At 42.1% G+C, this 26,774-nt stretch overlaps 1 protein-coding gene across 2 annotated transcripts in view; it reads left to right on the forward strand.

Moving 5' to 3' along the window:
* The first annotated feature begins 10,663 nt into the window (after nucleotides 1-10,663).
* SERPINE2 (serpin family E member 2) overlaps nucleotides 10,664-26,774 on the forward strand; it is a 39,746-nt gene continuing 23,635 nt past the window's right edge. Inside the window, exon 1 of one of the 2 annotated variants that reach the window (XM_073359930.2) lies at nucleotides 10,664-10,788. The gene's annotated coding sequence lies outside the window, so the exon portion shown is untranslated. Of the gene's footprint in view, nucleotides 10,793-26,774 lie in introns of both variants that reach the window. The other variant, XM_073359929.2, reaches the window with a different exon arrangement.

The following is a 26,774-nucleotide window of genomic DNA, read 5'->3' on the forward strand; positions in this document are numbered from 1 at the left end:
GCCTTCTCAGAAGTAACAGGGCAGCGATCGGCATCCTGGTCCTGGGTTGTTGGCGGGGCTCCTCTGGTAGCAGCCTTCTCAGAAGTAACAGGGCAGCGATCGGCATCCTGGTCCTGGGTCGTCATGGGGGCTTCCCCAGTAGAAGCCTTCTCAGGGGCAGCAGGGCAACGATCAGCATCCTGGTCCTGGGTCATCGCGGGGGCTCCTCTGGTAGCAGCCTGCTCAGGAGTAGTAGGGTGATTAGTAACATCTGGGTCCTGGGCAGTGGGAGAGGTTCTCCACGGGTCCTTCTCCTCCTGAAGAGCTGGCGAGATGTTGTTGCTCCTGGCTGTGAGGTCTAGAAGAGCCATCCTCGTGGCACAAGATCTCCCTGCAGAAGTATTCCCGGGGGTGTTCTTCAGCAAGGCGCTGAATTTTTTCATCCTTGCTGGTCGTCCACATCTTCCTAGAAGTGGCAAGAGTGGTCTTCGAGGTTGGTTCCTCCTGAGTTTTCTGGGAGGCAGTAGATGCAGGAGCAGCACCCGCTGAAGGTTTCTGCAGAGCCAGCAAGGGAGCGATCCTCTGTCTGTCCTGGAGCATAGTGGTCTTCCTTCCTAGTTCTGGGGTCCATGATAGAGAAAATAAATTTTAGGAAGTGAGTGTAGTTCTGTGATTCAGTCTATTAAACTGATAAGAACAGATTTAAAAATTTTGTTAAAGCTAATGTTTAAAATCAAATTTACACAAATTAAGAGGGAAGATACTGTACATCTGGGGTCAGGCTTGAGTTATGACTTTCAAGTGCATCCACTCTGCATCATACCTCTTTTTTTTCTCTCCCATAATCTGTTGGTACCATTTGGAATCCAACATAGTTTTTTCATTCTCCTTAGTCTCAGTTGTTCTCCTAAGATCTGAGAAGAGTGCTGGAAGGCAGATATATTAGTCCCAGGATAAGCTGGTCCCTTTTCCCTTGGTAGCTAAACAGGGGTTACTCTAGGTTAATTAGGACAACTGGGGCCAATCAAGGGCCTGCCAGAACCTGTTAAAAGCCCCCCCTCCAGCCAGATAGGGGTGCGTGATAGGAGCTGAGGGAGGAAGGTGAGCTACTGGAGAGCTGAGCAGTGCAGACACCGACAAGCATTAGGAGAGAAGCCACACAGGTACAGAGGTAAAGAGTGGGAGAATCCCCACCCAATAGGGTGGACGGCTCTTCCGGGCCCCGGAGGTCTGAGGGAAGAGACTGAACCAGGTGTCTGGTCTGTTGCCATGCCCGGAAGGGCTGCCAGAGACAGAGAGGCTCCTCTCCCCATCAGGGAGGCCAGGAGGAACTCTGCTCCAACAGGGTGTGGACAGTAAACCCCGGGGCATGCGGAAAATTCTGAGGGAAAAGAGGAATACCCCAGACTTCCGCTAAATGGAAGCACGGGACCCACCAAGGCGGAGAGGAAGCTTTGTCACACTAGTCTATAATTCCCTGGGTTGTCCTCATTCCCCTTTTTATAGATTGGCACTATATTTGCCCTTTTCCAGTCTTCTGGAATCTCCTCTGTCTTCCATGACTTTTCAAAGATAATCACCAATGGTTTAAATATCTCCTCAGTCAGCTCCTTGAGTATTCTAGGATGCATTTAATCAGGCCCTGGTGACTTGAAGACATCTAATTTGTCCAAGTAATTTTTAACTTGTTCTTTCTCCATTTTAGCCTCTTCTGATCCTACCTCATTTTCCCTGGCATTCACTATGTTAGATGTCCAATCACCACCAAACTTCTTGGTGAAAACTGAAACAAAGAAGTCATTAAGTGCACCTCTGCTATTTCCACACTTTCTGATATTATTTTCCCCCCCGCATTGAGTAATGGTCCTACCCTGTACTTGGTCTTCCTCTTGCTTCTAATGTATTTGTAGAATGTTTTCTTGTTACCCTATATGTCTCTAGCTAGTTTAATATTGTTTTGTGCCTTGGCCTTTCTAATTTTGTCCCTACATACTTGTGTTATTTGTTTATATTCATCCTTTGTAATTGAACCTAGTTTCCACTTTTTGTAGGACTCTTTTTTTTATTTTTAGATCATTGAAGATATCCTGGTTAAGCCAGAGTGGTCTCTTGCCATACTTCCAGTCTTTCCTATGCATTGGGATAGTTTGCTCTTGTGCCCTTAATAATGTCTCTCTGAAAAACTGCCAACTGTCTTCTATTGTTTTTCCCTTTAGACTTGCTTCCCATGGGATCTTACCTACCAGCTCCCTGTTTGCTGAAGTCTGCATACTTGAAATCCATTGTCTTTATTTTGCTATTCTCCCTCCTACCATTCCTTAGAATCATGAACTCTATCATTTCATGTCTCAAATGTACATTTCTGGTCATGTCTTTCATAGGCTTCCTTAATGTGATGAGCCATACTATTCCACCGTTGATTACTGTCTTCCTGACAGCCCCTCTTGACTGCTTGTTCAAGACGTTTTTTTTCCTCTATTGCCCATATCCTCCTGTCTTCACTGACTTGACTCTGACTTTCAAGTGCATCCATTCTGCATCGTGCCTCTTTTTTTCTCTCCCATAATCTGATGGTACCATTTGGAATCTAACATTGTTTTTTCATTCTCCTTAGTCTCAGTTGTTCTCCGTCAGCTCTGTGATAGAATCCAGAAACAAACTCTCCCTCTGCAATAGAAAGCTGTTCATCCAATGTGGAATATTTGTTTGAAATCACTACCACATGACTATTAGCAATCACTTCACCATGAAAGTTATCTATATGGTAGTGTTTTGATACAATAAATACCCATCTCTGGAACTTTATTAAATGGAACATCATTGTTATTCAGAGTTAATGATCATGTTCCGGAGCAAGATTAGCACCCCCTAAATAAATACATGTATATCCCAGATGAGTTTAGTCAAGGATTTCTGTACTAGCAAGTGATGCAAGGTTGCACTGTCACTCGATAGAGGTCAAAATCAATACTTACGGCAATTCTTGTGCTGAAACCAGGTAGCTATAAAAATAATCCATGTGCAGAAGCACATTCTAATAAACATGCACCATGATCTGATCTCTCTTCTAGTAAATTGTGTGATCCCTGTACCAGTTCAAATCCAGTTCTTTCATGGCCAGTTCGCATGCTTATATCTCTCCAGATGATATCTTCAGGGTGACATACTAGATACGTCATCTAACATAGAATGAAAAGCATCTTTTTCAGCATTAGGCCTTGAATTGTTTGGCACATTTGCAATAATAACTACCACATAGCACCATTTTCAGTTTGAAGGTAGGACATCAGGTGTGGAGAATAAGCCTGCCAAATCAGTAGTGCAGATTGTGCCCTCGGGGAAGAACCAGAGCAACACAGTGTGACCTATGCTGATAAATCACAGTGTGACAGAGTGCTGAGGCCTGACTGGTGGGTCAGCACTCTGATCACTGTAGCCTCAATTAGTTTCCCCAGTGATGACTGATTTGAGAAATTAGCTTATCAGAAGGAGAGATAAGGACCTAATTAGCCCTCATCTGGCTAATCTGATAAAAGCTAAGAAGAAAGTGTTAAGGAGGGTAGCTGAGTCCCGACTGAAAGAGCTCTCAAGACAGGGAAACCTCTCTTCCACCTCTGGCCCTGGAAATGAGGTACTGAAAGACATAGGGATTAAAAACTGTGATGTTGCACTGTACTGGTGTTGGTGGAAGGGTTTGGAATCAAATTATTGGCTGAAAACTAAAAGAAAGTGGGTGCGAGCAGGTTCTGGGGCAGCAGAGGATGGGGGCCTGGCGACAATAAAAAGTCCGACCCAATACTCAGGGGCGCAATGCCTAAATACCTTTACACGTTAGGGATTCAGTCTATGAAATCCTCTCTCTATGTCCCTTTGGAGTTGTTTTAAAGACTATGCACAAAGCTTTTCTGTTGGGACCAGTACATCTTAGACTATTTTGGTTTCTCTTGTTACACCTTTTAGATTGTTTGTTTGTTTTCTTTTTGCCCATGTTAATTAGTTCAAGTATTATTTGAAACTGAATATCAGATTGTGTTAGGTTGAGCAGCCCACATAGAAATAATGTCCTTGCTCTGATAACTGCTTCTAGTGAGCTACAGCTCACTTCACGAAAGCTTATGCTCAAATAAATTTGTTAGTCTCTAAGGTGCCACAAGTACTCCTTTTCTTTTTGCGAATAAACTAACACGGCTGCTACTCTGAAACTTGTCATTTTAATTACAATAGTAAAAAAAACTTGCTTCCAAAGTCTTTCTGTCCATCCCTTTCTCCCTTCACCACCTCCACCCTCTCCCCCCTGCCCGTTCCCCATTGAAGAGAGCCCTTAAAGGGACAACACCCCTTTCCTTCCAGATAGCTGGACAAAGAGTTTCCCTTTCTTTACTTCTGACTATCTGATGAACTAGTTTGAAGAGAACCCTCCAGCAAAATCAGTACCTAGTAAGATATAAAATCCTTTGTTATGCCTAAAATCTTTGGAAACATTTTTTAAAATTGGTGAAATTTCATAAACATGTCTTGTTATGGAGAGCACACAAAGTAAATTAGTGTTTCCTTTTTCTAAAAGCAATGAACATTGTTATGAACACACTAAACCTCTGTGACTGATTAATTTAAAATAATGTCTTTGTTTCAGTGAGTTAAATATGTAGTAATCTGGAATGATTACTTTATGAAGGCTTAAGAGTACATTTAAAATATAAAATCAGCTTAGAAATACTGATTAAGAAAATGTAAAACAGAGAAGAGTTGCATCATATATTCCATAATATTTAATGTTGTATTCAGCAAGACAGCTGACTCACCCTTACTACAATGTTTTTGCCAATAAATCTCTGACAACCTTCAGGGCATATCAAGAAACCTGTGACTGACATTTTTTATTCCCAAGTTTAGTGTTTTTAATTGGGTACCTTCTGCATGCCCAGTCTGCACCCATCTGGCATGCAGTGAAAAACATGCTCCAATTTCTTTCTGTGAGCCCGGGCTGCTGTCGGGCATAGGGGCATCAGTTTAATAATACTGTATTAGGGCCCCATTAATCCTAAAGACGGCCCTGTTTAGGACTACCATTTGCTTTGTTTGTGCTTAAGTCTGGGTCCACTGACTTTCTTTCACAGAGGCCAGCTAGCCCATTATTTTTCGTTAGTGCCAAGTCTGCTCTGTTACCTTCTTCTAGGTCTGGAGTTGGCTCCCTTACCTTCTCTTTTCCCCAGTAATCCAAAGAAGTAGGCAGGCCTTTCCTGCCTGGCAACACCTGTTAAGAAGGTCACAATGTGCCAAGTGTGAACACAGTGGATGACATGGGTGGAGTATACTTCAAAGTATAAATATAATCCTTAAATCTAATCCACAGTGGGTTCCTCTCCTCCATGACAGAAATGTGCCCCAACATCAAATCACAGGAAACAGTGGTCAGTCAAAGATAAAAGAATTACTTCCACTGCTCACATCTTTAATCCCAACTGGAAAACAAGATCCAGAGAAAAGAACTAGGAGTACTTGTGGCACCTTAGAGACTAACAAATTTATTTGAGCATAAGCTTTCGTGGGCTAAAACCCATTTCCTCGGATGCAGGCAGTGGAAAATACAGTGGAAGATCCAGAGAGTGGCCAGCTATACGTGTTGAGCTGGAACCCAGCTGGAATAGCTGCATGAATGTCATGTTAGGAAGCTAGAAATCACTTTTCAGTTATCTCCAGTGGACACTGAAGTCACCCAAAATAATATGTTTGATGACTTCATTGTGCCTCCAGAGAGAAACTCTACTCAGCCGCAGATTCTGAGGTACAAGCAGGCAACCCATTCTAATTCCATCCTGAGGCTCTCACACAAGATGGACTCTATCACTTCTAGGTTTGAAGCAGCACCTATATCTGATTGAGCCATAAAAATCTTCTGAAAAGGGACTAAGCGTCTTTTAAATGTACTCTCACCACAATTATACACACATATTCTGCTAATAACCCCTTAATGGATTTCAACCTATTTCAGGAAACCATTGTTTAGTAAGGGATCTCGCTGATCCTTGACTATGCCAAACACAGATGAGCCAATTAGCCTTCAAAAAACCTAGGTGATATTGCTCACTCCAGCTTTGTATTGAGTATGAACTCTAAAAAAGCAAAAATTCTTATCTCTGTTAACATAATTCTTATTGCTGCGTTTAAGTGTCCCACATTGGCGTTTTCATTTACAGGCCTATTATAACCCACGTCACTAATACTAATAGTTAGATTTCTTCAGATAAATAAGAACTTAGCTGATAAGTGATGTTATCTGATTCCTGTCAATGAGCAAAAGCATAGCAGCTAACAGTCCACTGTGCTTACAGATTAAGGGACAGAGTGGAAAACTTTTTAATCTTATCCTCACCCAAAACTCAGCCAAATGGTTTGGGGTCAAATCTTGGTCTCGTACACCAGTGTAAATCAGAGAAACTCCATTCAAGTTAACATACCCCATGAATGATGGATTTGGTCTTAGATCGGATTACTTGTTGTTGGGTTTTATTTATGTTTTGTAAATAGCTGCTGTGTGCTATATATTATATTTTGTCAGTAGTCTGGAGTATGTTATTTCTCAACCAGTGGTTCATGTCTCTGGGGGGTTACAGGCAATTAGGGGGTTGCGAGGTACTGAAAATTTTATTACAGTCTAAAGGACAGAAAATCTCACTCCCCCACTTCCTGCACACACTCTCTTCAAATTCAAGTATTCTCTACCAAGGTCTCAAAATGCATATAAATAAATTATATAGGCTTTTCATTGTAATCATTGATACTTTTTTTCTTTTATAGCAAATGCAAGGGGGTTGAAACATTTTTGATTTTGAATAAAGAATTGCCATCTGAAAAGGTTTAGCAACACTAATCTAAACCTTTTAACCTCAGCAGATGGCAGCATTCATAGATACCAAAAAATAGGCATTCTCCAAAATTAGGTAGTGGATAGACACAGGATGTAGTCTGACAGACAATCTTGTCAGTTTTAGACTTACTTGTATTTGAATCAATTTTCCCATATTACGTTGATTTTTTTCCCTTTTGAATCTGATAACATGTCACATTTTTCCATCATGACAAGAGATATTTTGCTATAAGTGAAATAGAAATTACTGACATTTTCTGAAGCCTTATTAGTGGCTGTATGTGACTTTAACCCTGTCCCTTCAAAATGACTAGGTCTCATCTGACAAAGCTATCTGGTTCTAAGTATAGCCTTTTAACATTAGATATGAGTATGAAGTTTTCTTTTATATACATATGTTTATATTAAATTCTGGTGCACATAAGTACCTTCATACAAATGAATTCAAATAATAATAAGACATATATTCAATTCAGACCTATATACAAATTCAGGGCAAAATCCTGTCATCCTTACTAAGGGAAAACTTCTGTTGAAGTCACTGGAGTTTTTGCCTAAGTAAGGACCTCAGGATTTGGTGCATTAATTTTAGCCTACATACAAAATCAATCAGTGCTAATACAAAATAACTAACAGGAGTGATTCATGATGTTTTCTTTACATACCTGCACGAGTGTTAATAATTTACTTTATAATAGGTACAAGTACAATTATGTAAGGCCATTAATGTATTAGAAAAATAGTGATTACTTATCTGGGCTAGAGGTGGCTGCCCTCTTCTACACCATCTTATACTGACAGTGCACTATGGCAACCAGAAAGTGGAAGGAAGAAGGCTGCTTTCTGGCAGCATAAGTCCAAGGCTTTGCTTACGCTGAGCTGGGAACTGTGCTACCCAAACTGGGTTTTAAATACAACTGAAAACCATTTCATGCTAATTTAGTTGAAACACTCTTGGTCTTGTTAACATCTGTGTTTAAACTAGAAACAGACCTAGAGTGAAAAATTTGGATTCAGATCCAAACTTTGCCAAAGTTTGAGGATATTTGAAGCTGGGGTTTTGGTTTGTCTTTAGAGAGTAAGGGGTACTTGCTAGTGGTCCACACAGCTGGCCAGTCACTTGGTTCTGGCTCCCCCTCCTCCTTATTCCCAGAAGCTAAATTGCATTAAAGTGTTGCTAAAAATCCATTCCTAATATTAGTTTTCCACATAGTTTTTACAGGGATGTTCTGTAATCATGAAAGGAAGGTGAAAGGGTCTGCATGATCACTCAGAAGGAGAAGAATGCATCCATGAGATTATCTCCATATTAACATTTGGTCCACATGAAGAAAGAGTTTGAGAATCAGTGTGCGTGACAAATGTCAAACTACTTGAAATTCAAGGGTTTTTGCATTTTCCTCTAAATGGGTCCATTTTTGTAGAAAATGTCACTAAAGTGTGCACATTTTTAAGGGGGGAAGAGCATTTCTGAGTGGAAATAAGCAAAAATGGGCCATGTATTGAACAATGGTGGCATTTGTATTGAACACTTGCAAAAATACTAATTTTGGTTGATACTGCTAATAAAGCAAAACATTATGGAACATTGTCTGTCCCCAAATCCCAGTCCTTACTGCCTCACCCCTGGCTCCCCTCTCATGAGTTGTTCTGGATGAGTTGTTCTGGAACTGGGGGCATTTCAGAGATGGGAGAGGAGATTCTCCACAGTGCAGACTGGTACAGAGATTCTGAGCTGCTCCAGACTGTGGAACAATCCATAAGCAGCCCTGAGGAGGCTGCCATAAATTAAAGCATCCTCTGGCTGTCCTAGTTTATGCTGGGTTGTATATTGGCTCCCAGAGCAATACAGAAATCCAAGAGCATAAAGATGGTTTAAAGCAACTTTGTCCCTCTCTCTTGCTGGCCTGCATCTCCTTTGATGAGCCTGTAAAATGAAAAAAATTGTAACTTTCAAACAGCTCTAATGTGTAACAATGACTGCTACACTCCACTACGCTCATAGGATGCCTATTTGTTTAGTTTGCAAATGACCCACGTGGTATTAATAGGGCTGTCAGGATCCTCAGGGCTGTCAGCCAATGTTAAGATTAATGTACATTTCCCAGTATAATACTTCCTCCTTGTCACACTGCCATAGATGGCATCAAAATGTAAGGGAAGGGCCAAAGCCCCTTCAAACCAGGAAATTAGCCAGCTCCCGTCACTAACAGTAGCACCTGTGACATAGAACACATGAGACTGAACACACACACCCAGGGTGAGTGTCTTAGCGTGACAAAGTGTGTGTGTGAGACAAGGTGGCTGAGGTAATATCTTTTATTGGACCAGCTTCTGTTGGTGAGAGAGACAAGCATTGGAGCTTACACAGAGCTCTTCTTCAAGTCTATTTACGAACTCTGTGCAAACTCGAAAGCTTGTCTCTCTCACCAACTGAAGTTGGTCCAATAAAAAATATTACCTCACCCCCTTTGTCTCTCTAATGACCTGGGACTGACATGACTACAGCAACTCTGCATGCTTTATTCACTGCTGGACTAACAGGTTTGGGAGGGGAAATGATAATCTCACCTGCAAATAAAGTAAGGAAGTTAATAAGGCAAGAAGGGAACAGTTAGGGACAGGCAAGGAGGATTCTCTGAGGCTAGAGATGGGGGAATTTAGGACAGGAGTGGAGTGATTGCACACACAGGCATGAGGGGAAGAAGTCTCTGGGAAGGGTTTCTTACCCAGGCAAAAGGGGAGAGTATTTTGGATTGGGGTTCTCCTAGGCAGGTGGAGTGGTGAGTCTGAGGTAAAGGTGGGCAACCTCTCACACATGCAAGAAGGTGAAGAATGTGGGGCAGGGAGGGAATGGGGAGGAGTTTGGAAAAGGTGGGTGGTTGCTTCCTTTGTCTGGTAAGGGTGGAGTATAGCACTATCATGGGTAGGGAAGGAGAACAGAGTGGAGGCACTATTGAATATTTTACTTCCTAAAGTTTCTTCATTTTATTAGAGTCTATTTTCAAACTTTTCCTAGCAACTGTAGTGTCGGGAATTTTTTGAGATTTAGATTGCATAGCTTCCATATTGCCCATGTGCTTCAATCCCTCTGCTCTTTCTTGCTCTGCTGTAGAACTACAGGGGGGAAGGGGTAGAGTTTGGAGAAGGGGTGGGCAATGATATAGGGTTTTATATTCTGAAACCTGCTGCTCTTGTGGGGGTGTGGGGAAGGCTTGCTGCTGACTCCACATCATGTTTCTATGCAGGAGATGTGAGCAGGGACCTTCACATTGGGTGTATGGATACCAAGTCCTTCCTCCGGGACAGACTGCAGCCCAGGAGCAGTGGTCAGGTGAGGGGTGATGTCCCAGCCTCCCCAGACCAGCAGTGGTGGTCTGTGCTCCAGCTACCTCACACAAGGGTTGAAGGCAATGGTGGGGGTCGGGAGGCGGGGGTTGGGGGGGAGAGGTATGGATTATTTTAACATGGCACTGGGAGAGGGGGGAGTTTGGGGTAAGGCACAAGGGGGCAGGCTGTTTCTGGGTGGCGATGGAGAGTAGGGGAGTGAGTGGAATAGGTTTATGGGAAGGGTGGGGGGGGTCTCAAAAGAGCTGCTTGGGATGAGAACAGGAGTCAGGATCTGTCTCGGAGAGGACGAACCTGGCTCAGAGGGGCGAGGGTAAGGTGAAGGCCAGGTGTGGACCCGTGGAGGCTGGGGGCGTGGTTTCCCTCAGAAGGGGCGGGGCTTGCGTAGGCGGAAGCGTTTTGGCTGGGGCGGGAGCGGGGTCTCGGCGAGAGGGCAGGATTGGGGCGGGGCTCTGCTCGCGCCGCCCGCTCCCCTCAGGCGGGGATAAATCGCGAGGGCGGCAGCCGCGCTGCTCAGTTGCTGAGGGGATTTAAAGGGACCGGAGCCGCGGCGGAGCCTGGGCTGCGCACACCGGGCACTCGCAGCGAGGAGAGTAGGTGAGCGTCCCGCTCGGGAAGCCCCGGCCCAGCCCTGGGGCAGCCGGAGCCCCACCCCCCTGTGTGAGTGCGTGGGCTCCGTACAGTGCCCGCTGCTAGCCCCGGGGCGGGCGCGGTCCTGCCCGGAGAGCCGGCTGTCTCGGTGCCCTGGAGTCGCGCTGAGCCCGCTTCGAGGATGGGGGTCGTTACCCGCCTCCTGGCCGCCGGCGCCCCCTCCCCCCCCGATTCCTAGGGTCCTGCGTCCCCTGAGCCTGCCGCCCTGGTGCGCGGTCCTCTTCTCCCCTGCAGATCCCCGTGGCCCCGGGAGTAAGGGGTCCGGCCCCCGCGGCTGCCCATCGCCTGCCTCCGCTGGGGGAACCTCTCTCCCCACCCCCACTTCCTATCCCCCCTGTTACCGTCCCCTGCTGGCGCAAGGCGGCTAGCGCTGGAGAGAGCGTCTGAGTCCTGCCTCCCATCCGTACCCTGCCCTTTCCTGGCCAGAGACTTTCCTGGAGCTGCCCTGCAGGAGGGCTTCTCTACACTCAGCTCTTCCCTACTGGCGCTAAGGTTCGGTCAGCCGCATTAAGGGTTGTGCCCGTGGGAGCCTAGTGTAGAGGAGATGCTTACAGCTGCCTGTGCTTTTTGTCACCTCTGTTGCCTGACACAGGGGTGTTGGAACAGTTTTTGTTTCGTGGTTTCTGTGTGTATGTGGGGTCTGCTGCGGTTTCCACGGTGAACGTCTGGTGGGGTGGGCTGTGGCTCGCGAGGGCTCATGCTCAAATGGATTGGTTGGTCTCTGGGGTGCCACAAGTACTCCTTTTCTTCATGGTATCTTTAATGATTTCAAGTGGCTATGAGCTCAGTTTGAAATTATTCAAAAGTGAGCACCTGCAATAGTGTAATGGCACCTAGCACCACCCTGGGCCATGGGTTCAGCAGTAACTCAGCTGGTATAATGACAGGTTTCAGAGGAACAGCCGTGTTAGTCTGTATTCGCAAAAAGAAGAGGAGTACTTGTGGCACCTTGGAGACTGGCCAGTTTGTTTGAGCATGAGCTTTCGTGGGCTGCAGCTCACTTCATCGGGTGTTTGCCGTGGAAACTGCAGCAGACTTTGTATACACACAGAGATCGTGAGGCAGTGCCTCCTCCCACCCCACTGTCCTGCTGGTGGTGGCTTGTCTGGAGTGGTCGGCGGGTGGGCCATTTCCAGCGCGGGTCCAGGTTTTCTCGCCCTCCGCCCCCCCACACGGATTCGCTCTCCTGCTGGTGCTAGCCCATCCATCACTTTGGATGGGCTAGCACCAGCAGGAGAGTGAATTTGTGTGGGGGGGTGGAGGGTGAGAAAACCTGGATTTGTGCTGGAAATGGCCCACCTGTTGATCACTTTAGATAAGCTATTACCAGCAGGACAGTGGGGTGGGAGGAGGTATTGTTTCATGATTTCTGTGTGTATATAAAGTCTGCTGCAGTTTCCACGGTAAACATCTGATGAAGTGAGCTGTAGCTCACGAAAGCTCATGCTCAAATAAATTGGTTAGTCTCTAAGGTGAAAAAAAAAAAAAAAAAAAAATTGGTTAGTCTCTAAGGTGCCACAAGTACTCCTTTTCTTTTTACTCTAAATCCTGTTATTGACGGAATCCACTTCAACCTAAGGGGTGCTGCTGCATCCCAGGCTCCCCTAGTTCCACCCCCTGTGGCCTTAGAGTGACATAGGGGTAAAAGCACCAGCAGCCACATGGGAGCTTTGTCTACGTTACACCACTGTGACTACTGTCAGTGTTGAAAACCGTGGAAAATTGCTTGTAGAGGGCCTCGGGTAGACACTGCTGAACATCTGTGTTGGTGCTAATATCGGAATAGTGACAGTAAGGAGGCCCATAAAAGACTATGGACTAGATTCTGCTCTCACTGACTCCCAGTGTAACCCCACTAAAGGTAATGGGCTTATATTGGTCTTAAACAGATGTAAGGATGAAGAGAATAGGACCTCTTTAGGAAAGGACAAGAGAGGGAGCTATTGGATAAACACTTGGTACAAATATTACAATGCAGCTTTGTACTGTGGCTTGTACTGTGTCTTCAGAACACTATCATTGCCATTAAAGAAGAATTACGAAGTTAAAATAGAAAAACGAGAGCAGAGGTGTACTCTGAGGTACAAGCGGGAGGGAAACATTTTTTCTGATTATACTTGGAAATAGATGAGAATCTGAGCTGGAGATTTATGGGAAACTGTTCTAGTCTATCAGGATAACACCCTAATAAAATGACGGTTCAGTTAACCTATGGGAGTACTGTATGTGCCAAATGGTAGACTGGATAAAAACTGAATGTTCCTAAATGTGTGATTATTCTTTGGTACACTTTTAAAAATCATTTTAAAAATCATTTTTGTCTAAAATATTTATCTGCATCTTCAATAATAATTTAAAAGCTTTTTTCTCTAAAAAGAATTTAAAATTGAATGCATACAGCTAAAGTGTTGGGCAGCCACCTTTCTGATGGGGGGGGCAATAACCAACTGGCCCACGGGGGAAATCTTGGGTCAATAACACAAGGACAAATCCTTAATCTTATGAAAAATGCCATGTGATCTTTGTCTATGCAACAGACAGGACTTTTTATGTGTGGTTTATTTTTTTAAAGATTTATGACCACCTCTTCTGTATAGAGCTGTCCAAATTCCCAGAGAAATTTTGTTCAGCAAATGTTTTGGGGAATAGGTGGAAAGTCTTCTCAACATGGAATATTTATTGACAAATATAAATATTTTTGACAACTCCCACCCACACCAACTAACTAACTAAACTATATAGGAACAAGTATTAACAAATGGGCTTTTAACAAAAGATTGAAGTTTGACTTACACTTTGAAAATATAAAGTACTATGCAAGTTCTAAATATTATGTCGTTCAACTGAATAGATTATCCTGATCTCTAAAGTCTTTTCCAGTATTTTTAGTGCCACCACTTGCATAAATTGTTACATACTCAATAGTAATATGAGGGAACTGTAGCATGACGGGGGTACTTCTTAATGCTTTATTTTTTTTAAAGTAGATAGTGTCTGTTTAGTTTTTGAACCAAACTTCTAGGAATCAAATGCCCTAAATTAAATCATAAGGCCTAATGCTTTACACTGTCATGTGGGTTTAATGCCAGATCTCGCTCCCTGAACCAGAAGCGGCTACTGGTCCAACTCAGTGATGGATGGATGGTCAGGATGGGCAGGGATGGTGTCCCTAGCTTCTGTTTATGACAGGGAATGGATCACTTGTTGATTACCTGTTCTGTTCATTACCTCTGGGGCACCTGGCATTGGCCACTATCAGAAGACAGAATACCGCGCTAGATGGACCTTTGGTCTGACCCAGTATGGCCGTTCTTATGGTCTGACTTGCTCAATAGCAACTCTTTCAGCCAATTAAAGAACAGTGTCTACAAGCAGTGAAGGAAGTCCCTTTCAGACCTAAAGATTTAATCATAATCTCAGACATGGGCTGGGGTGTTTTGTTTTTGTGGTGTTTGTTTCCCCAATGAATGTTTTGTCAGATATTGTTTCTTTAGTTTTAATATTATAAGCAGTCATTCAATCACTGACTATCTTCTACTGTGAGAAATAGAACACTAGTAGGAGAAACTGCAGCACAAGTTTAAAGGTCAACCATGAAAGTTACTCTTCTCAAGTAACTTTTCTTTTCCCAAAGGTGGCAATATGTTTATGTAAAAAGTTGACTTAAGCAGGTGATGAACTAGTGGGGGAGAAATACAGGAAGAAAGAAGACAAGGATTTATCTTGGCTGGAGTGGGGTAAATGATGCTTTTTTAAAAAATGAAGTACAAAAGAAAGACCCTGAGTGCATATCAGAATAGCAAATTGTAGTTAACTAGTACCTTTGTTTTGCATCTTTAGAGTCTCACAAATTTGCGGATATCCATGGACAATGTTTGCGGATCGGATGTGGATATAAATTTTGTATCTGCGCAGGGCTGTACTTATCTTGATAGACATGGATTATCCTCAACACTTTCATTTTGGTGGAAGTTGCGGATGCTCAGTATGTTTCAGGATCAGGCCCTTTGGCTTTTGTTCATAGTAGCCAGTAATGTCTTGAGTAGCAAGTGTGCAAATGCAGAAGGAGCTGTTTTACATAACTCAGTTAGTTAGCAAGCCTAATGGCATCTCTGACGTGGTTTTGGAAATAATTTGAGATGATACTCTTAACTTGTTAAAATGGGCCACTTTCAAGTTTGAGGCCCCAAAATGTAATCTCCCTGTAACTGTATGTTTACTGTCATACTGTTCTGTTACCCCTTAAACAGACTTTGTATCCTGAGCTGCTCTTCAAAAATAATCCAAGCAATTAATTCCTCTTGTAATCCTGGAGAAAGTAGGTTGATAGCAAAGAAAAAGAATGTTTTTCTGAGTATTCCTCTGACCCCTCCAAAATGCAGGTTTCCTGTGAATTTCAGTGAAGTGACTACTTACAAGCAGTAAGCAGATGTATATAGCAACACTGTGTGTGATTTGGGGAATGGGAGAATCTGGTGCATATACTGGTGATCAAAATACTGCTGCATACCTGTGGAACTACCAAATATACTTTGAAGACCCAGAAAATGAGGAACAGCCCAAACTGGAGAGAAAGATGATTGATTAAATAAATGAATTCTCGTGTGTATAAAATTTGCACGTTGCAAGATTTAGCATTTCTGATGGAAAGATAGTGTGAAATAGGGAAAGCAGGTGTTTGGTACATCAGTAAACTTGGGTGTAAAATGAGCATCTACTAATAACAGTTGAGATCTGCACAATGGACAGGTCAAAACTGGCCATTTTAAGATGTTACAAAAGCTGCCCCCACCAAAATCTATTTTGTTTTTTTTCTGTTGCATCCATTACTAAGGTATTCAAGTGCAAAAAAATATGACTTTTTCTCACTCAGATCGGTGGAGATTATAGTAATCGGTATGGGTGGTTGCTTACATGTTACACCACATACCTTAGCTAGGTGATGAGGTAAATTCATGTCAGTACAACAAAAGAAAATTGCATAAGGCTTCAAAATAATAATCAATCTCACGTACGGGTATATGCAGAAATATTGCTGTTCCTACTGTTTATCAGTGACAACAAGTAAACTAGGTTAACGTCGCAACAGTCTACAAAGGTGTTTGTTTTTTGTTTTTTAGCATACATCTAAAGTCCTGAGATTTGGTCGTGGTCAGCAGTTCAACAACTGTTGTAGAACAAGTATATCATGCTTTGCAACTGGTATGTGTATTTGTGGAGAGGGGGAGCCATGTAGAACATAGTCAAACATAATTCAGACACCAACTAGAATGTGGAAAAGTAATTTATTTGATAAGTCTACTTTATCCTTGGCCAGTTTATAAATATGAACCAGATTCAGTTGTGTTTTGATTACTTGGATGTCTTGCCTAATAAGAGACAAGGTGCACGAGGTAATGTGTTTTATTGGACCAACTTCTGAACAGTCCAGTGAAGGTATTACTTCACCCACCGTCTGTCTCTGATATCCTGGGACCAACATGGCTACAACAACATATACATTCATTTCAGATGCCTGTGGATGGGGGCTGGCTTGGGTTAGATTTGAACTTGTGGAACTAGAGGTGAAAGACTCTCAGTATCTTAACAGTTCCATGAGCCATCCAGTCTTTTTAACACTGATAAAATAGTATTAAGCAATTGGATAAAAAGAGAGAGTCCCAGTGGAGGCTTTTTCTTCTTGTGAATCTTATTTAGGGTTGTCTAGACAGTTTTGATTGCTTAATCACAAACATGTATAACATAGGTCCTTTTAGTATTCATTGGGGGAAAACCAAAGGCAACCATCAAAGAATTTTCTGTTAATTTGGTATACTAAACTGAGTAAGTAATAGTAGAATTCACTATCAAAGGTCACATATCCTGGGAAAGAAGAGGATATAACAGATTAATCATCTCTGTAAGTGATCTTTAAAGGGTTGCTGTTTTTTGCATTGCATTAGATGTCCCTCGCCCCAAACAGTCATAAAACTTTAATTTGAAATAACTTCACAGCAGACGTTGCCAGGATACCTACTTTAAAATGACATGTAGATTAGACAGCCGACGTTGACCACAAACCAATTCTGAACTAACAAACTGAAAAATCTGTTAAAAGCAAAATGTAGAATACATTTTTCTTTTGGCTTTGAGGTGGAATGTAGCATGGAAGAGTCAACCCTTTTTTTGTATTTGTTTATTGAAAGTTCTACCATTACAAGATGAGGAGAGAATCTTATTACAGAAATAACTTTCTTGATATTTCCGTAAGATATGTCTGAATGTTTTCAGTGTGTGAAACTTAGCTGGATATATTCAGGTTCCCTTGCATGTTCAAGCACGCCCTCTACCGGTTGAAACTGTTACAAAAATTTTAAAAATCTACTACTAACTTGATTACGCACTGAGATCTGTTGAAAGGCTAACTGAAATGTGGCTTTTTGGGAGGGGGTGGGTTGAGAAGGTAAAGCTGTAAATCTCCTGGGTTCTTGAGCACAATCTGTGTAGATTGTTTAGATATGTTGAAAATATCTTGCTGGACAAACATGGGAAATCTTCTAATCTTAGTTTGTATATTCTGATTTCTTCAGTTTTTGTGAAAATTATATACAGTAATGCTTATCCCACTAATTACATATTACACACACACAAAAATTGCTAAAAGAACACCATAATTTCAAAATCAAGCACTCAAAAATTAGGAAATGCCAGAAGTATGATTGCCCATGCGTATGCTTCTGCATTCATATGCATTATGACACAATCTTTAATTATCTGATCATATTATTTTTTTCTACAGGGGAGTAGGAAGTTGAAATTTTTGGCCCTCAGGGAGTGGGGGAAGGAAGGAGAGCCCCTGCTACCAAGCATGGGGGTGCCAGAGCATTTAAAAGAAAAGGACTCAATTTTTTTTTAAATAGCATGGGCAAAACAATGTATTTTTTGTTTAGCCTCATTCTTGGAAGCGTCTGAAATAATAATAATAATTAATAATAAATAAATCAGCTCCAACTATTAAAATTGGCAAAGTTTATAAGCAACTGAAAACAGGGGCTTACAGTGGAAAATATTGGGAAACCATAATCATTCTTGAAAGGATTAATTTGTACTACATGAGTTGCAGTGTGGTATAAAGAAAGAAATGTGCTTTTCATTGTGAATGAAGTTAGTAGCCTTGTAACCAAGGCAGTAATGTCATAATACAAACAAGTGCTCTGCTAGCTTTCTCTATCAATGCATGCCTGTCCTGCCCTGTTCTTCAGTTATGGATGGTTCAGATAACATTTTCACAAAATAGCAAAGCAGATTTTTACTTTACAAAGCAGAGGTATAAAAAAATCTTAGTGTACATAGAAAACACTCCTAAATAAAAATATTTTTGTTATGCTTGTAAGTACCTACAGCAGAAGGTCTCTAGGCACCACATTGATGCATCTGATATGGATTAAGAACCTTCTTATGGATATGAACAAGACAAACTTTCATGCTTATACTTCAGGTCCTTTCAGAAGCCTTTGATACAGTTGGCCATATGGTGCTGCTGATCACATGCATGACAGTGCTTCTCTCACAACTGCAGCTCAAAATTGGTTTTGATTATTTCTTATAGACTGTTTACAATGTTGTGATGAGTAGTTCCTTGCCAAAAGACTTAGTGAAGTTTCACAAGGCTTATACCCATCTCCTGCTTTCATTAATTTTTGACTGCTTAGAGCAGTTGAGATATCCTATATTGCAGTGCCACCAGTATATTGGAGGAGCCTAGCTTTTCAGACACCCTTTGTTCCTGAGTGTTTGTGCAGTCCTTGGCACAACTGGGTAAACAATACTGATTGGTCCTTTATACGATAATTGTTGGATCTACTACACAGCACAAATAGCTTGCCTTCTCTTTTTAGCATCCGCAATCATGGCTCTGGCCCAGCTGTCTGTCAGTGGGGGGAGGAAATCACCTAGGATGGAGACTACTGACCTTTCTGTAACCAGTTTCGTTCATGTATCTCAAAAGTTTTAGAACCAGAGCAAAATAGCTGCCTCAAATCTGAACTCCTGCTTTGAGGAATTGGAGGGAACGTCAGCCTTGTCCCCTGAGGGAAGTATACAGTTTTGGGGGGTCTGATGGGTCTTGTTGCTTTTCCAAACCTCACCCAAACCCCGCTGCCTCAGGCGGGGAGGCCAAAACTGAAGCCCAGTGGCTTCAGCCATGGGTGAGGGGCCTGTAACCTGAGCCCTGGGCTGGAGCTGAAACCTGAGCTCCGCCGCACTGGGCTGGAGCTGAAGCCTGAGCCCTGCTGCCCAGGGCAGTGGGGCTTGGACTTTGGTTCTGGGCCCCAGTAAATCTAATGCCAGCCCTGGTGACCCCATTAAAACGGTGTTGTAACCCACTTTGGGGTCCCAACCCACAGTTTGAGAACCACTGAAATACTCCATCTGATGGGGAAGAGAGGGCAGAGCATTTTTAGCAGAGGGCACTTTCCTAAAGAATTCCATTGTAATGGTTGTAAGCCTGTCCAGGCGCATGGTGCAAGGCCCACCTTTTTGCAAAACCTTTTACATCCCTGTAATAAAGAATGGCCTGCTATAATCCCTCAGGGATAGGTAAGGAGGAATCTCCAGTAGTACCTGTATTGAGGAATGGAGGAGAGAAAGGGTCTTAAGAAAAAATTCAATGCATTCTTAATCATGTGTCTTCTACCTAGTAATTATAGCAGTGGTTTCCCAAGAATGGACCCTTTTTGGTACATTTAATATTCTTCCTGCTTACAATAATAAACTAACCACCAAAACCAGCTTGCTTGTGGCAAGTTATTTTACTTTTTATTTTCATGAGCAAGTAAGGTACCACTCAGTTTTTGTCACGAGAAGAATGGGTGAGTGTAATTGTACCTGAGTTAATAAATTTTTATGCAACATTATATAGAATTTCAGTAACAGGGTTGGTGGAGACAGCCCCATTATTGGATGTCTTCTTTTTTTATTGCTTAAAAAGCAGATTAGTCAGGACTGAACATTGTGGTACAATGGAGTGAAAATAAACTCTCCAAAAGGAGAGGCATTGCAGTCAAGATAATCAAATCATGACTCCAAAGTTAACCTTGTACGACCACCTTCATTTATAAACCTGATAATCTATTGAATAATCTGTGTTTAAAAAACAAACAAGATATCCGCCCTCATCCCCCAAGACCCTCTTTTCTGTGTGACAATCACTGTGTAGTCTGTCCAGAGGGAGCCTTATTAAGGAAAGTTTGCATGTAACCAGAAAAGGTAGTTTCCAAAGTTTGTTCCACTTCTTAAAAATTTGCTGCTTTTTTTTTGACTGTTCATAATTCAGGTTAAAAATAACTTGTTTCTACATGAGACAAGGTGGATGAGATAATATCTTTCATTGGACCAGCTTCCATTGGCGAGAGACACACGAGGGTCTAATAAAAGGTATTACCTCATCCACCTTATCACACTAATATCCGGGAACCAACAGGGCTACGACAACACTTGTTTCTGAATGCACATTCTCTAAAAACTAGTCACAGGATGATTTAACATGTTGGCATGGAGCAGTATGTAGTTACTAGAAGCCATTTATGCTTGTATTATAACTTGTGACTGGTCTAAATGTTACAAGCTCCAGTTGGATTAAGCTTAAAAAAAAAATCCTAGTTTATTTAACTGCAAGGATCTCCACAATATTATTAAGTCAACCAGCAGTCTTAGGAAAGAGAGATACCAGCATTTCTTTGTTCTTACATCTAGCAGCCAGCATATTTTCATCCTAATCATTCCACTGTTGGAAGGACAAGTGACTGGAGGAATCCTCACCCCTGGATTTGTCTTGTTTGGTTTGTTTTGTTTTTAATATAGTGTAAAGGCAAGTCTACACAACAATCGTAAGTAAACCTAGTTTAGGTTGACTTACAGCGGTGGCTGATGTCCACACTAACCTTCTGACAGTGGTGTACGTCCTCACCAGGAGCGCTTCCACCGACTGATGGGAGCAGTGTGGGGGGCTGAGAGCCGGGGCTCGCAGCTCCCTGTTAGAAGCCCAGCTGCTGCCTGGTGCTCCTCACATCAGGTAGGGAGATCTGTGCCCAGAGTCCGGTTGGCAGCTGTGCCCCTGGTGGGGAGCCAGGACCCTGGTGATCAGCAGGGCTCCCAGCGTGGCGCTTGGGTGTTAGCCCCAGCCGGAAGCCTTGGGTAGCAGCTCGGCTTGGAGCAGAAACCCAGCAGCAGCCCACCTGTGGACCTGGCTTTCTTGTCAATTTCACGGCTCTAGCCAATAGTCGATGTAAGGAATGCAGTATTTACAAACACCGTGTCACCCTAACTCCACCAACATAAACCCTATGCCTCTTGTGGAGGTGGAGTTACTATGTTGGTGTTGTAAGGCACATACATTGGTGAGAGCAAGTCTGTAGTCTAGATACTGACATAATTAGGTTGCCTTATGTTGTCCTAATTTTCTAGTGTAGACCAAGCCTCATATATCATTGAGACTGAAACCCCAACCTGGCCCCACTTGCTCTCAGCATCAGCATCTTCTTGGAATCCCATCAGAGGCAACGGACTGGATAGATGTGCATTTCTCCTTCACTAACAGAACCTCTTCCCCCATCCCCACCCCAATGTGGGTGTGGAATGTGGTAAAGAGAGGTTAAATAAGATTATCCCCAAAATCTTCATCATTGGCTGTGACACTAACATGATTTCCCCCCCTCCCTCCAAAAAATGTCTTGGAGATTAGCCGGAAAAGATGGAAAATAACACGATTTTTGTGATCACTGTGTCAGACTTCCTGACTGAATGAGGTTATGGTGCTTCAGTAGTTTGTTCCGTCATGTGTATATAGTAGGGCTCCGTTGGCTTTCAAGGGAATGGTGTGGTTGCCAGATTTTTTTGATCCTTGGCCTGTGCCTGGTCACTACCATGACTGTAACCTGGTAAGAGTCAAAACATAGTTAGATTTCAGATGAATAATTTTTCATCAAATCACAAGTATTTCCTGGTGAGCATTAATGTGGTCGCTTCTGTGGTAGGCTAGCCTGACATACCAGTTTACTTTGAGTCTTTGTTAGGTGAAACGAGAGTTGAAATGGGGGTTTTCAGTTCTGGCTGGATTTTGAACCAAGTAACACCTTTTTTGGGTCTAATTAAAGGGGATCTGCAGAGAAGTGAGGGGAGGTGAGAGAAGACTTGTGCCTCTGGTTTATTATGATGCATGAAGTCTTGCAAGATGTGAGGTTTTTGTTTGCACTCAAAATTCAGCCTTTCTTAGAGGCTATGGTAAACTGGTAGGATTAAGTCATCAGTGATAACATACAAGATAGCCAGATTAATTAAAATGGGGCTGTTTACAAGTGCCTTGTGTGGTGCTTTTTAAAATTTTTAACACAAATATCTTGAAAACATTTGTAAAAAGAGGTGTCTTTCCCTAATCTTTTCAGCAATTCCGAATTGCTGGAGACTGGATGCTAGATGGGAAGGGCTCTAAGTTACTACAGAGAATTCTTTTCTATGTATTTGCCTGGTGGGTCTTGCCCACGTGCTCAGGATCTAACTGATCGCTATTTTGGGGGTCAGGATGGAGTTTTCCCCCCAGGTCAGATTGGCTAAGATCCTGGTGGGGGTTGGTCTTCCTCTGTAGCATGGGGTATGTGCACATTTAAACTAGTGTAAATGGTGAATTCTCTGTAACTTGAAGTTTTAAACCATGATTTGAGGAGTTCAGTAACTCAGTCAGAGGTTGGTCTATTTCAGGAGTGGGTGAGGTTCTGTGGCCTGCAATATGAAGGAGGTCAGACTAGATGATCATAATGGTCCCTTTTGACCTTAAAATCCATGGGTCTAGGAGAGTATTTATTCAAATAAGGGCTCATAAGCAACACTGCACATCTGAGTAGTTTCAGCAAAACCAGAAAGGACTAGATTTGACTTTCTGGTCCTTCATATATCTAATGGAGGTTTAAGGGAATATTTCAGACTGTCTTTGTGCATCATAAAGAAACAAAAAGAGCACAAGCACAATTTTTTTGTTTGTTTTCCTTGGCATGTCATCTTAAAACACTGAGCTGTCTAGAAGCTAGTTAGTTAATCCCTGTGCACATCATACCAGCAGCGTTTGAGGCAGTTGTAAGTCCCATACCATTGTGCTGGTGGAGTTGATTACATTAGTGAAGATGGCAATATAGTTCAGTTGATGCCATCATCCCACTAGAGTCCAATGTTTGAGGCATCTCTGAGTATAAAAGTCCTGCTAGCAATGAAGTTAGTCTGCATTTACTCTGGTGTTACTGAGAGCAGAGTTTGACACTTGAATTGTCTGTCAATTCAATATTACAGAAAGTTTTACAGAACACTAATCTGCTAGCCTTTCATCTCTGAAGATAAATATTTGAATCCTGGGTTACATCCCAAACAAAGATGAATTATGTTCTCAACTTCCAGATAAGGGCTCTAAAAATCCACCAGTGAGAGTTTTGTATGTTGAGTGGTATGATCATAAAGTTGTGTAGGTGCAGGTCAACTTTCACTTTGGCAGATCTGCTGTTACAAGTGAAGCTGAAAGAAAATGGTCAGAACACCCTTCTTGACATACCTGTATGTACAGCTGCTTCTCTTGATCAAGATTTGAAAGGGCATGCCATACTATAGCTGCAAATCATTTGTCCTGTTTATCATAGGTCTCAGAGACAGATGAGTTTGTACAAAGCTACTGTCAGGTCTGCTTATGCATGAGATCCTGACTAACCAGCGTTCTTTTGCTTATCATTAACAGAATATGCAAGGGTTGTGTCAAGTCACTGTTGTCTTAAAAGTTATTTAGTGATGGAATACAACTTGCAAGGTCATTCTAAAATATGCAGTAACGCAACACTAGTAATAACTTTATGCAACTATGAAAAGTAGCACTGTTTCAAACACAATCTTAAATGTTTTAAAAGAACAAGATATCAAGTCACAGATCATACTAAATCTTGTGTAACCTGCCCTGCTTTCAGCCAGAGAAATGATGGCTGTCTGTCTCTTGCAGAATTCTCCTTTATATCTGCCATACCTTTGGCTGGTACGGAGTTTGGGCTTCTTTCACTGCAATAGTATTTTGTACTTGCAGTATCTTCCAGACGAGGATCTTAGTTCATTCTACGATTAATTTAGCTTTATGCCTTCTTGGGGTAGGAAAGCTTTTCCATTTTATAAATTAGGAAATTAGTATAGAGTTTAAGTGACATCACAATGGGAAGCCAGTGACAGAAATGACACTAGAATCCACGTTTCTATAAACACAAGAACAGAAGGTATTTCAGAACCCTAAGGTGTAGAATCATGGAAATAAACACCTAACATGTTTGGTACGGTGTGGTTCATTAGGAAACACACAATTTAATTTCTCTGTACATTTAAATGTAACTTACATTTTCAAATCTGTTGGGGCAAAAATTGGACAATTACATGTTTCCATATATAACGGGCAGAGCTGGTATAAATTTTCATGGCTCCATTTAAATTAATTGAGGTATGACAATTTATAACAGGTGCAGATTTGCCACAAATTTACTTATCCATCATATTTGATGTTCAATGAAATAGTGCTTTCTCCAACTGACCTAATTTTCCAGCCCCCACCCAGTGTTTTAAATAGTCTCTTGCTTTTTTGGGGAGGGGAGGAAGACGGGTGTGTTGAATAAACCTCCAAATCCTATTGAGTATTGAAATTGTATCCTCTTCCTTTCACGTATAACTGAGATTTTTACTCAAGACTGCAGTGTAATCCCAAACTGGCTAAACCATCCTCTCAGAAGATTTGTTCCACTTTATTTTTTTATTTTTTAAATGAACACACCATTTTATCCCTCCTGGGTACTTGTATGGCTGCTATTACTATAGTAATGAGAGTCTCACAACCTCTTACTGTATTTATCCTCACAACTCCCCCATGCAGCAGGTAACATTGTTATCCTCATATTGCCCTTTCTGTCAGTATCCATCTGTTGTCACTTGTCTTCTACTTAGGTTGTAAGCTCCTTGGGGCAGGGGCCATCTTCTTTTTCTTTGTTTGCACAATGCCTAGCACTGTGGGATCCTGGTCCATGACTGCCTGCTAGCATACAGTAACGCAGTACTATTCTTAGTTACTGTATAGTACCGTATATACTCATTCATTAGCCCGTTCGTTTATAAGCTGACCCCCCCCCCCCCGATGGATAGGTACAAATAGTAAAAACTGCATGACCCTTTCATAAGCCGACCTTATATTTCAGGGGTTGGCAAACTTTGGCTCCCAGTCCATCAGGGTAAGCCGCTGGCGGGTCAGGACGTTTTGTTTATCTGGAGCGTCTACAGGCATGGAGCCCCTCAGTTCCGTGTGTCCGCGGTTTGCCATTCCCAGCCAATGGGAGCTGCAGGAAGTGCCTGCTGACGCTCCAGGTAAGCAAAACGACAATGTATTAGATATTCAGTTCAATGATTTCATAGAGTTTAAAATCATCAGATTTTGGGGTAGGCTCATTTATAAGCTGACCTTCGCTCTTTGATGCATCATTTTTTTACCAAAAATATTCCGCTTATGAACAAGTATATACGGTATGTCATGTGGTTTGCTGCACAATAAGAAGTCTGAAGCAGAAATCTTCTAACTTTCCAAATTGTTCAAATCAAATATATTGATCTGCATATACTAGACCAGTTTATGCAGCCAGCAAGATATTATCCCTGTTAAGATTAATGTAGTAAGTGCCATAACTATTTTTTAAAGCTAGCAATCAGCTTTTCTTAGCAACATTCTACACATACTAAATTTTCTAGCTACTGAGTAGTAAACAGCATACTTTAAGAGATGCAGCAAGACAGATATACTGCACCTGACTCAGCAGTTTTTTTCAAATCTGGCAAATCTGAAAAGCTGGTGATTGTTGCTTAACAAATTACAATTTGTGAGGCAACAATAATGTCTTTGGGTGGCATATGAGACCTTGTTTTGTCATTGCCTGTCCCAGAGTATTGAATATCTAAAAGACAAAAGGGAGGAAATAACACTGAGGGGACACTGGAAAGCCCCAAAGAAGGATAAATGTTGTCTTATATCTTTTGAGGGTTTGGTTGGATTTGTCCACATTTGGTGAGCATTGTGAAAGACAGGAATTTTGAATGCGTAGAGCTGATGAGCCATGGTGGTAAATGGCATGCCTAGAGATGGAACAGAAATAGAGGACTAAGAGAAGGAGACTAATGGTGCATGAGCCTGGCAACTTTAGCGGGCAAGGAGATAAGAGCCCGAGAATTTTAGGCAATTGAAGAGTTGTGAACAGCCTTTAACTAGCATGAAGAAGAGCTTGCCAATAGGATATAACTGCTACTAGCAGTCATGGCAGCATATTCCTGATGGATTCATCCTGCTCTGTCTTGCTTCACCATGTAGCTAGATTCTGGTCTTACTGCTTTGAAGGAACAGTTGTTCTGTGTAGCACAGCCTGTCTCAACCAATATTTACAAGTTTTGTTGAACATTTTTCCTGCAGGACTGGACAGAGGGTTAGCAGCAAAAGTAAAACGTCTGTCTTTAGCTTCAGGCATTAGAGCCTTGTAAAAATATTAACTTGAAATAAAATATCTGGTATCCTGGCAAAAGTTTGTAGTGCAACTGTCATGAGAATTTAAATTGTAAGGTAGCAGAATGGTTGACACTCTGATAAGAAATAAGCAGCATTGTGCTTCAGATTCCCTAAAGAATTCATTTTTGAGTCTGTGTAATCTTTATTCAAGAAAAACTCCTATAGGCTTTAACTCTGTAGCCCTTCTTGGAAGGGTTCAGTCATCCTGTCAGTAGTTCATGCAGATTTAAATCGAGAGTTGGAACTGTTTTCCCTTGTGTTATAAATTAGTATATCATGGCAAGAATACATTAGGATGGAAAAGTCATTCTCCAATGATCTGACCCGTTTCATAGTTGCACTTTT

Source organism: Lepidochelys kempii, chromosome 9 (genome assembly GCF_965140285.1).
Source record: "Lepidochelys kempii isolate rLepKem1 chromosome 9, rLepKem1.hap1, whole genome shotgun sequence".
Lineage (NCBI taxonomy): Eukaryota > Metazoa > Chordata > Testudines > Cheloniidae > Lepidochelys > Lepidochelys kempii.